The sequence below is a fragment of the Phyllostomus hastatus genome, unplaced genomic scaffold, assembly GCF_019186645.2.
Source record: "Phyllostomus hastatus isolate PE091 unplaced genomic scaffold, TTU_PhHast_1.1 phas_contig_29, whole genome shotgun sequence".
Classification (NCBI taxonomy): domain Eukaryota; kingdom Metazoa; phylum Chordata; class Mammalia; order Chiroptera; family Phyllostomidae; genus Phyllostomus; species Phyllostomus hastatus.
This window is the reverse complement of record NW_025333835.1, coordinates 3,881,395-3,893,230: the sequence shown is the minus strand read 5'-3', so window position 1 is coordinate 3,893,230 and position 11,836 is coordinate 3,881,395. Positions and strand designations below refer to the sequence as shown.

The following is an 11,836-nucleotide window of genomic DNA, read 5'->3' as shown; positions in this document are numbered from 1 at the left end:
AGCTGGAGTGGTCCATTCACCCTGAAATGCCTCCTTGGTCACAGCCTCTTCAGCAGCAGCCTGGTCTTCCTTTTCAGTCTCGTCAGGATCTCTGTAGAAGCAGAGATCAGGCGTGACCTCCCATGGGTGACCATGGGAGATGGTACCATTCAGACTTCCCAGGCAGGCACCCACCACATCAGACCCCCTGAATGAGCTCCTTGTTGTGGTGTGAGGATGGCAATGTCCACAGAGCACAGAGGAGAGTCAGCTGCATGGAGCAGAGCGATGGCAGGCAGGCTGACATAAGATGCTCCTGTAAGAGGCTGGTGGTCAGCCCTGATATCAGTGGCCACCAGGAGTCTCAGCTCCTGGAAGGCTGCCTGGATCTGCTTAGTGAGGTTTCCATGAGTAAAGTGACCAGCAGTAGGAGTGGCTCCAGGGTGGCAGCACTTCAGCACAGCTCACTGGCCAGTGTCCCTGGACGTGAGACACTGGCATTGGTGGGGTTTTCAAGGGCAGCGATGGCACAAGCTGCCAGCAGAAGCTTCCCCCGGGTTCTCTTCAGATTTATTTATGATGTACATGCCATCACTTTTCCTTTCGTAGACGTGCGGCTCCATTTGGAAGCCAAGGTTGGTGCCACCTAAGTGGGTTCCTGCTCCAAGGAATTTGAGGATATTTTCTTCCTTCATTTGCTGACATCAAGGGCTCTGGACAGTGTGAAAGTTTTCCTTTCCTTATGTGAGAACTGGGAACAACACTGTATGAACCCCTCTCTGGGTAACACAGAAAGGGCTGCTTCACTTCAATCTTCAAGGCCAACCTCTGTCTGCTTCATTTTTTCATCACCTTCCCCTCAGTGTGACTGGATCAAAATCTCCCTCTGCTTCCCTTTTAGAAGAATAATATTCCCATGTCAAGACTCTTAACCTAATCACATCTACAAAGACCCTCTCTCGGAGGTAAATGGTAAGGTGATATTTACCACTTCCAGACATTAAGACCTGATATCATTGGGGGGACATTATCCAGCCTCCTATAATTTCTGTCTCCCTTTAACTGCTCAGTAAAGAGTATCTGTTGCTTCCCAGATGCCTAGAACTTAATGGAGGCTCCATTGGTATTTATGAAATGAGTAAAAAAGTCATGTAGTCAAATGTACTATATTCTAAAAAGTATTTTTCATTATGTTTATAATTTGATAATAATACATTATATCATTCTAATTGCTGTAACAGTAAAATAGCTTTGATATGATAGTCATCTTACATAAATAAAAACATGATTTAATAAAATGGCATTTTATGAGCTTTAGGCAAAGTAAATGTTTGAATTACCTTGTTTAAATTGAATGGCTGGTTTATGTTCATTTGTAAGCATTACTGAGTGTGACTACCTTGCTAATAAAGAAGTATGATCATATTCTAAATTATGCAATTTAATGACATGCAACTTGAAATTTAAACTGAAATCATGTTGTGGTACAAGTATAACCTTTGTATCCACTCATCACTTTTTTCAAGTGATTTTGACACTTGCAAGAAAATTTTTAAATCTTATATTTTCCAATAGGCTAAATAAACTGTAAGAAATGGACAAATATAATTCTAACCCTTGCTTTGCCACTTATTACCACTTATCTTGGTAATCCTGGGCAAGATATTTGAGAGTCACTGTCCTTGCTCTGTAAAATGGAATTTTTAAGAAGAGGGAAATGAGGTAAAATGTGCCTTTTGGCTTTCAGCCAATATCAGTTCACTCTTTTTTCTTCCTTTTCCACAAACATGCCAGGAAAAAATAATCTTGTTTAGCTTGGATTAATAACTCCTAAAACCCACACATACTATACATGAACATATTTGGCCTAAAATAGACACACAGTATGGTGTGAGGCACTACCCTGCTAGAGTTTGCTCTCTTTTCCATTGCTTTGTGCACTGAGAAGCTGCCTTGGCTGCGTGGGATTTGATGCCTCTGCTGGGGAGGAAGACAAGAAGAAAGAGACAGAGGGACGTTGAGCCCCTTTTAGAGAGGATGCTGTCCTTTGAGCATCTGGTGGTTAAGCAGAAGCTTCACCACAATTCAGGCTGTACAGGTTGGCAGAGGGAAGGGAGGGGTCACCATCAGAACAGTTCAAGGGACAAAGTTAGATAGATAGATAGATAGATAGATAGATAGATAGATAGGCACCAGGTTTTCTTCAGAGAGAAAGAAACTACGAACTATGAACAGGGCGAGTTTTTTAGAACATAATAAAGGGACCAGTTTTCCAATGTGAGACTGGCAGAGGTGCCACAAGTCACAGAGTGTATGTTGAAGATAAACATATGTCATGTCCCAACCATTTAAAAGAGTGTTTTCTCATCCCCCCATACTTCCCGTTATTATGGCTCACATGTATTCCACAGAATTTGGAATTCTGAGGAGTTCTTAGAGACAATTTAGCTCAATTTCCTCCCAGAAATCTCCTCTACAACATTCATAACAGATGGCCAGCCACTGTGCTGTTGCTTTTGTTATAATTCACATATTTCTTTTATAATCAGTTTTTATAGAACACCATTAAGTTAAAGAGTTTATTTTCAAGTTCCCATTGAGATGATTCTCTCTTTACTGTGTGTATATGTGTGGGATTTTACTGTGTGTGTCTCTCACATGGGATTAGACCCTGGGACTTTCTGCCCCCTCATAGGGGCAGAAAAGGGGAAAGGATTTCCTGATTTGACATATTTCTGGGAAGGACTCAGTGCCAGGGAATGAGGAGGAAAGGGCAGGAATAATTAAAAAGAAATCTCTTAGCTTGAAAAATGTCCTTCTGACCTTTAGTTTTTTTTTTTTTCAAATAATGCAATTGAAATTTTCTTCTTATACAAGTAACCCAGGTTCAAAGAGAAATTTTGGAAATACCAAAAAAGCTGACAAAGTAATAGTAAATATTTGAGGGTCCTAAAATTACAATGTTTCCTCAGTTTTTATATTCTGCTCTTTTCATATTATTTCGTGGAATTTTTCCATGTTGTTATAAGATCTGTGATATAATTCCTAATTGTTCATAATATTCTGGTATATATTCTATTGTATAGCTGAGGAATTACTTAACCAGCCCCTTCTAGTTTCTCTCACCTCTTGCCTCTTCATGTTGGTCAGGGAAGCCACCTCTGGCATAAGCACTTCTTAATCTGCCTTGACATTCATCCAGACACATAAACACTTGTCCCAGTGCATTTCCATGGGACAATACAATTACAGTGCATTTCCTGGGAGTAATCACAGTGGTGCTGCGGAGTCCATCTTTGGGTTTTGTGTAGATGATGTGTTAATTATATTCTGTCAAACCACAAACTTCTATTCCCCAAGCCATTCTCAGCAAATACAGTCATTTGTATTTCATACCACAAGTGAGTATAAGTCTAAATGGTCCCTTGAAGCAGCCTTGGCTGCTAACTTTGGCTCCATTGACATGCTGCAGTCAAGGCTCAGGCAAAGGCTGGGCCAACAGTCTCAGCCTCACTGGACCAGAAGGACTGTGCAGAACTACCAGCCTTACATTCTGTGCCAGCTGACCCAGGCCAAAGTGTGGTCCCAGGGCTCCCATTCCAGGAGCAAGCGGTGCTGCTCACACTTACACTTCCACCCACCTGGCTTCTGAAGTCCCTAATCCAGTGGGTCATTGTGTTGCCCTGTTGTTGCTGATAAGAAGTGGCAATGGGACCTGAATGCAGAAGGCAAACACTTGCAATGGGATTCCAGGGGAGCCCCCATGACCTGCTGCTTTGTGAAGGACATAAGGAGTCAGGGCTTCTAAAATTACAGAATCTTGAATCTGTTTAGAGCCAACCGGTTTATTCACTTGGATTATTTGGCCCTGTAAGGACACACTCACCTTTTAAAAGACATCCTGGCCAATAAGACTTACCTTCTGGTTTGATCTGTGCATTCCCTACTCTCTATTTCACTTGGTGCTAACTGAACAGCAGTCCAGAAGGCCAGCCTTGGCAGCAGTCCTTGACCTTCCTGATTCTAATAACTTTCACCTTCTCATCACACCCTGGATGAGATCACTATTTTACTTCATCTTACTTCCTCTCATATTCTGCAGCAGATGTAACTGCTGAGTTCACTAGGGGTCTTTTGGGCATTAGATTATGCATTTTCACAGGAAATAATGCCCTTCTTGCCTACTTGGTGATGCACCTTTTCACTTGGGCCTTAACCAGTACCTCTGTGCTATATCATGTTGACCATGGCAGTGATAAGGCTTTACCATGTAACTTTGGAGACAGTGGAAATGGACACAGGAGAGAGCAACAAAGAAAGACACATGTGTAAGGGCTAGTGGTAACCATTGATTTTGGCTGCCACTCACTTTCTCCTATAACAGACTTTGCCTCCTAGCTGCAGAAATGGGCAGATGAACCTGTTCTAGCTAGTAATAGCACCCTCTTACCCTGGACACAATGATCAGCCCCAGGCATGGGTATGAGACCCATACAGAGTTCATTTGAGTTCCCCCAGGATTGATTTAGATAGACATGTTCCATGCCATGTGATTACAGAGAGAAAAGAAAGCCAGTACATAAAGAAGAGCAAAGACAGCAGAAATGAGAGACAGGAGGACAGAAGTGATGTGGAGGCACCAAGCACTGGTTCTGGTCATTGAGGCCCTGTCCCCTCCATTGTTACTTCAGACGCATGAAAATCCTCAGCATCTCTCTTAAAAATGGGAGCCAATTATTCTCTTCTCTTGCATAAGCTAATTTATAATGGCCTGTGAGCACACATGGCCACAATGGCCCTGAAAAATGCACATTCTGATGCCAGCAGGTACCAGTTTGATTTGGAATACAGTTGAGACATCCCTCTAGGGACTTCTGGAAATAACACAAAGACACTTTGAGAAAGACCTGTTTTCTGTAGACAAGCGGTCTGAGGTCTCCTGCCATAATAATTTGGATTATAAAAGGGAATTGTGACCTTTTTCTGTAATCATAGGCTGGTAAAACCAGTGATATGTAGGGTATACCCTCAGAAATTCATGCAAATCTATCAGTCAGTCTGGCTCTGGGCTGGATCTCCTTGCACCTGCTCAGTGCCTTAGTCTGAAACCGACCTGTCAAGATCACTTGGCTCTAGCTGGACACACCCTCTGCTTCACCCAGAGAGAGGTCTTTAAGGGAGAAATGTTGAGGTTTTAATGGGCAGATAAATGTAGAAAGAGGAGGAGGAGAAATAGTCAAGATTTGAGTTTGGGGGGGAGTTGTTTTATGATGCTACTAACCCAGATAAAAAATTACTGAGGGGAAAGCAGGTGTGTGGAAGAGATAAATTTGAAGTAGAAGATATTACACAGACAGTACACGTAGGACACTGAGACCCACTGCTCTTGCCGCTTTGGCAGGTGTTTGGAAACAGATCTAGAACGTAGGACACCGCTCCAGGCCAGGTCTTAAGAGCTAGATGTCACAGGTAGATGGGATTGAAACCACCAGGATTAAATAAAATTACTTAAGTAGGTAGTGTATTGATTTCCTAGAGCTATAGTAACAAATTAGCACAAACTTGGAGGTGCATAAAACAACAGAAATTTGTTCTCTCACAATTCAGGAGGCTAGAAGTCCAAAATCAAGTTGTCATCAGGGCCATACTCCCTCTGAAGGCTCTAAAGAAGAATGCTTCCTTGCCCCTTCTGGCCTTCTGATAGTTGCTGGCAATTGTTGGAGTTCCTTGGCTTGCAGTATGTCACTCCAGTCTTAGCCTCTGTGGTCACATGGCCTTCTTCCCCCTGTCTCTGTCCATCTTCATGTGTCCTCTCCTTTTTTCATAAAGACACCAGTCCTATTGGATTTAGGGTACATACTAATCCAGTACCACTTCATCCTAACTAATTACATCTATCAAAACCCCAGTTCTAAATATAAAGTCACATTGTGAGGTTTCAAGAAGACATGAATTTGGGAACACACTAAGGATAAAGGTGGAGAGAAAAAAAACAGAAACCTAAGAACAGAATCATGAGAAACAGTAACCTTTGGTTAGAAGAGGAAGAAGAAATGGAGAGGGAGGAGGAAAGCAAGCCAAGGGGTGAAGAGTGTTCTGGGAGCACAAGAGCTGACCCATATCTATACCTGCTAAGAGGTCAAGTGTGAGGGATGCAAACAGGTCACTTTATGTGTTTATCAGAGAGTACTCATCACCTTGGTAGGCAAAACATGTCAGTTTGCCTTAAGACTGACAGGGGACTCAAGAATTGGAAAATTTTAGTTTAAGTAATAATAGCTAATAGTAACCAATAGCTAATAGTAATACTAATAGCTTAGTAATCAATGTATGGTAAAGCTATTATTCCAGGAACTGAAGGTATGAGCCACCCTGACTCTAGGAGATCATAAACAGTTTCACCTTTGTGCCTCAGGAAGACTGCAAGCAATTCAAGATGGCATCTGACCCATTGTATTCCAGACTGAGATGACCACTGCCCAAGACACAGCTAAAGACCATTGGCTGGGGCACAGCTAAACACCACAGCCCAGGTGAGAATGCTGCAGTTTTTTAAATTCAGTTAACTTTCCCTTAATTCCAAACCCTTTACCTACACTTTGTTGTCCTTATAAAAAGGGCCACTTTAAAATGGAATTTAAGACAGTCTGTTAGGGTATGAAACCACTGTCTTAGATCGCCAGTCATCTGAATAAAGCACCCATAAAGACTCAATCTCTGCCTCTGCTTATTGGGTTTAGTATGTGACAGGCAGCACAAATGCTGGCCTTTTTCTGTTTTAAGATTGTTGGGGTTGGGGGTTGCCTTGTATGCAGGATTTTCAGTGCTGAAATTGGGATAGTTTTAGCAACCAGATCAGACAAACCTCCCCACCTCAGCATCAGCAGTTATTTAGAAATGAGCGTGGAGAGAAGGCAGGGGTGAAGCTTAATGTGTTGGGAAGTGAATGGGGCATAATTGTGGCTTTCCTGACAATTCCACCACATTGGGAATTTTCTTAGTTAGAATGTGGGCCTGGGTTTTTTGTCCAAAGTAAAATCTTCAGGTAAGGTCAGCTCTGTCCCTAACCACCAGATATCAAGGAACAAGTAAATTGTTGGAGATTAAAGTGCCCCTCAGATACAGTGGAAGCCATCATGACCCTCCTTGTCTGATGGAACACTCTAGGGCATGCTATTTAAATGAACCCAATTTTGAAAGTTCACCTATCTCACTGAATGTGATAGCTATCTTTCTCTTTTTTTTTTTAGAGCACTTATCTTTAAAGCATTCAACACAAGGTAAACTTTTCCTTAAACAGAAACTGTCAGAATGTTTGACTCCATCCAGGCTTTTGGATGTGTGATTTCATTATTCATGCTTGGTTCTCCTCTTCTGGCTTTTGATCTGTAGTTTATAGAATATGTGCATAAGGAGTCTCTCTTTTCCATAAACTGATCCCTTTACCCTCTTAGCCCAGAATAACTTCCCAATTTTCCTGATAAAGCATTAATGCCATGAACCAGCATATATTAAGTCTGTCATTATACAAACACAGCACTGGACTTTTATCCAGCCCAGATCAGAAATCAGATCACTGTCAGTGCTCAAGTGTTTGCTGATGATGAACACTATCATCAAAGGGGACTCGAGGAATTTTTCATGACCATCAAATCTGGAGAAGGAAGGTCTTCTGAAAACTATTTGATTACTAGTGTTCCTTAGAGGTTAAATAAATAATTTGTCTTAACTCACTAACAAGCATTTTAAAATACACATAAAACTCCACCTAAATAAAATACTTCAGTGGCTTTCCACCTCTTTTCTGATGAAGACTGATATTGTTCACATGTCTTCTGAGGATGCTGCCCACCTCCCCAGGTTTGTCTTACCCTAGATTCCCTTCCCTTTCTGCTCTCAGTCCTGCTGCCTAGCTTTTAATTTGTCAGATGTGGTATTTTCCCTTCTGATACTTCCTCTGAGTTGAATGTTTTTCATTCTTCTTTCACCTGGTTATATCTCCTGCTCATCTTCCTCTTGTCACCTCAAATTTCACATTCTCAGGGAAGCTCTTCCTGACCATTCTCATGTCTCACCCTCCTTCAAGCCTCAGATCTGTAGGCTGGGTCAGAGTCTTTTATTTGCTATCATAGAACCTCTACCAAATCAAAACAGGCGGGCAATATAAGCGTAGTAAGCACCATCAAAATCTCAGGGGTGCATGAGGGAAGATACAGGGAGCTAGAGACACTCACCCTCCAAGGTTCAATGCCAAGCCTGTGAACTTTCCCTCTCTTGGGAGCTCACAAGTGTGTGTGTGTATCTATATCTATCTATCTATCTATCTATCTATCTATCTATCTATCTATCCATCTATCAATCATCTATGGCTCTATATAGTTTTATAATGCAATTATTTGTTAGATACAGACATCCAAGCCTTATCCATTATTCTCTTTCTCTTTGAGAGCAGGAAGATATTGTGTCTGGTTCACCTTTGAGTCCCCCACAATGCTAATCATTCACTTGTAGGCAGTAGATGCTCTATAATGTTTATTGAATTATTAATTAACTCATGCATAAATAATTATTGATGGCATTTTCTTTTCTTTTGTATTTTTGAGAAATGTAAGATTCTTTATTTCCTCCCACTAACAATATTTTTAGAAAACTTCACTTCCAATGACTGTTCAAAAGCAAAGAAGTTTAGATATGTATGTCTGTGATAGTCTTGACCCCATAAAGAGCCAATTAAGTAAGTGTCAAGTGTCTGTGATGTCCAAGGACCATAGTATGGCAATAGAATGCTTCATTTCAGTGTGATAATTTGGGATTAAAAAATCTCTAACAAGTTTGGATTCCCAATTCTGATTTTAGCTGCCACAAGGCAAGTCTCCAATTTTCACATTATGGTCCTTACTCATTCCCTTCTTTCTTTCCTTTTCCCCTTCTCTCCTTTCTTCAAAAAAAAAAACAACCAAACTTTTTGAACACCTATTAGATATGGTCATGACAGCTCTGGATTAGATATTTTGTAAGGAGTGAGACAAAAGAAGAGATCACTTTTGTTCTTGTACATTTGGAAAGAAAAGTTCAGTAAATAAGGTATTGACAGATAGCAAAAGACCTGGGTTTGACTCCCCACCCCTGCTCTGTCAGTAAGTAGCAAAGTGAACTTAGAAAGTCATCCCCACAGTTCTGGACCCCAGATTATTATATGTAGAATTAGTGTATCACACTGGATGATGCCAAATGAATATTAGGGATTAGAAAGTCAGTGTCTGAGATGGCTCTCACCAGTCTCTAGAGATGCTTGGAAGGAACATATTATACTATTTTTTTTTGTACCTATAGAGCCCTATCCTTTCTCATGGGGCAAATGGTAGAGGGATCCAGAGGCAGGTAGGTTAAATAGAAGGTCCTCTTCCAGTACCAGGGACTACTAAATCCTGCTGCTGGACTTTGGCTACCTCCACTATCTACAAGGCTGGAAACATATCTCAAAACTATCTCAAGACATAATCTATTGGATCTCATGCATAGGACTGGATGCTTTATTAACATTTTCAACTGATCCAGTGATTTGGAATAGATGATATATTTCTTAATTAGTAATCATGAAACTTCATGGAAATAGAGCTCAAAATCTAATCATTTTATTTACTTTCTAGTATTTTATGTGATCACTATGAAGATATATTTATTTTTTTTTAAATTTAGATGCATGTATATAAGTAACAAAAATAACTAGAGACATTCATGTAAGAATGATTATTGAAATACTTCTTTCAAAGAAGTCTGAGATTAGATCAGTCAGCACACATTTAGTTACAGGTAACAGAAAACTCAACTGGCAATGACTGAAATCCTAAAAACAGTTTTGTTTACCCTACAAGATGTCTGGAGTGGGTAGTTCCAGATGTTGGGGCCTGGATTTGTGTTTCTGCCATCCTCCTGCTTTCTCATAGTCACAAGACAGCTACTACAGCTCCAGATAGCAAGTCCTCACATGACTGTATTCTCAGAAAGTGGAGGTGGAGAATAGGCCTCTCTGTGTGTTCCTCTCTCCTTTTATTACAAAGGAAAACATCTCAGGAGCTTCCCCAGAAGACTTCCCCTTTGTCTCAGCAGAAAAGGATCTTGACAAAGCAAAAATCCATTGCTGTTTTCAGCCTTCACTGTGGAAGGTGTAGGAGAAAGTTGGGGCTGTCTGGGGATGGCCTGCTGGAGTGTTTGCCAGAGCACCTCTCCTTGGCCCCCACCATCTGCAGTCACTGTTCCTCCCTGACAGACACTGTAGGTGAAATGTTCTCACCCACTGCCTCAGAGAGAACAAATCCACAGGATCACTGGTTACCATAGCGAGCACCAAATCTCCAATCTCTGGGTGGTTTGTAACTTTCTCCATCAAGTCTCAGAGTAGATTCTTATGGCACAGCAGCCTACAGCTAAACAATAGTGTGCCAGCTCCAAACACTATAATGCAGAAGGATCAATAAAACTTTTCATTTAGAAAAAAAGAGTCCACTCCGCCTGGCAGCCTCCTGGGCCCGCCTCCCAGAGCTGCCCCTCTAGCCATTCCTCACTGCCTGCCGGAAGAGACTGCTCTTCCACCTCTGTCTCCCTCCTTCTCTGCCCCACAGTCCTGGTTGTCGCTTTCTCCTTCCCTCAGAAGTTGTCCTCATTCCAGCTCGACCTTATTCCACTCAAGGAGCCACTCAGCTTCATCAAGGTCCTCTAGAGGATTGCTTCTATCTTTACTTTTGCCACCTGTGGAGGTTTTAAGAGCAAAATAAAAATTCTAGTGAGATGTTCAACTAAAAATAACTTGACAATAACACAGTTACACGTACTTTTTTGGTCATCCATTCAGGTTGAATCAGGTATCATTTCAGGCACTTCCCAGTGTAAATGCGTGTGGTATAGTTTGGAGCATGTCCTTACTGGAGATTACTCCCCTTCTGCACAATCCTGTGTTAGGTTTGCAGTCTTTCTCTTCCAACTGGGGTGTCCAACCTTTTGGAGTCTCTGGGCCACACTGGAAGAAGAAGAGCTGTCTTGGGACACACATTAAATACATTGTGACATGTAATCACAAGAAAATCCCATGTTTTAAGTAAATGTATGATTTTGGGTTGGGCCACATTCATAGCCATCCTGGTCCGCAGGTTGGAGACCTCTGCTACCTCATTGCTGCTCTTCTGCTCTGTGCTGGTTACATAAACCTGCATGGGGGTAATTGGAAACTTCTCACGATTGACATTGTTGTTATTCTTATTGCCATTTTCTTGTGCCTGTTGAGCACTTCAGCCTGGGCTAAAGCTCTTACAGATGTTAAAATAGCTTCTGGTCACAATATTGTCCAGGAACTTGCACCCTGTAATTCTCAAGAAGTGATGTGTTATTTTGGCTCTGTGACTAGTATAGGATCTCTAAATGTATCTGTGATCTTCAGCTTTCTAAATATGATACTTTGGGGAGAAATATGCATGGTTTGTGTACAAGGAGACCAGCTTACACAGTCTATCAAATACTTCTGCTTCCCATAACCAAGAAATACTTCACCTCCTACCAGAATATAATTAAAGGGAGAAGTACACTGTATGAAATGTACGTCTATACTGTGACCTGTTGACAACATCTTGAAAAGCATTATTTGTTTCTAATAAAAGTAATGGCTTTTACAGTAAATTGGTGGGTTTAAAATTTTGTTGCATTTTTTTTTTTTACATAAAGCCTGTGCCTTTCCTAGAAATTTAAGATGTAAATGTATTCTCTCTTGTAAATTTGAAAACTCAGGGACCTATTATGAGATGATACATTTTTAAATGAACATTAATTTCTTTACAAGGTTGTTTACACCTTAAGCCTTCAAATA

General features: G+C 41.2%; 1 pseudogene; it reads left to right on the top strand.

Annotated features, from left to right (window-relative positions):
* Positions 1–254: 254 nt before the first annotated feature.
* On the top strand, positions 255–11,544 carry LOC123818676 (annotated as a pseudogene).
* Positions 11,545–11,836: the final 292 nt, after the last annotated feature.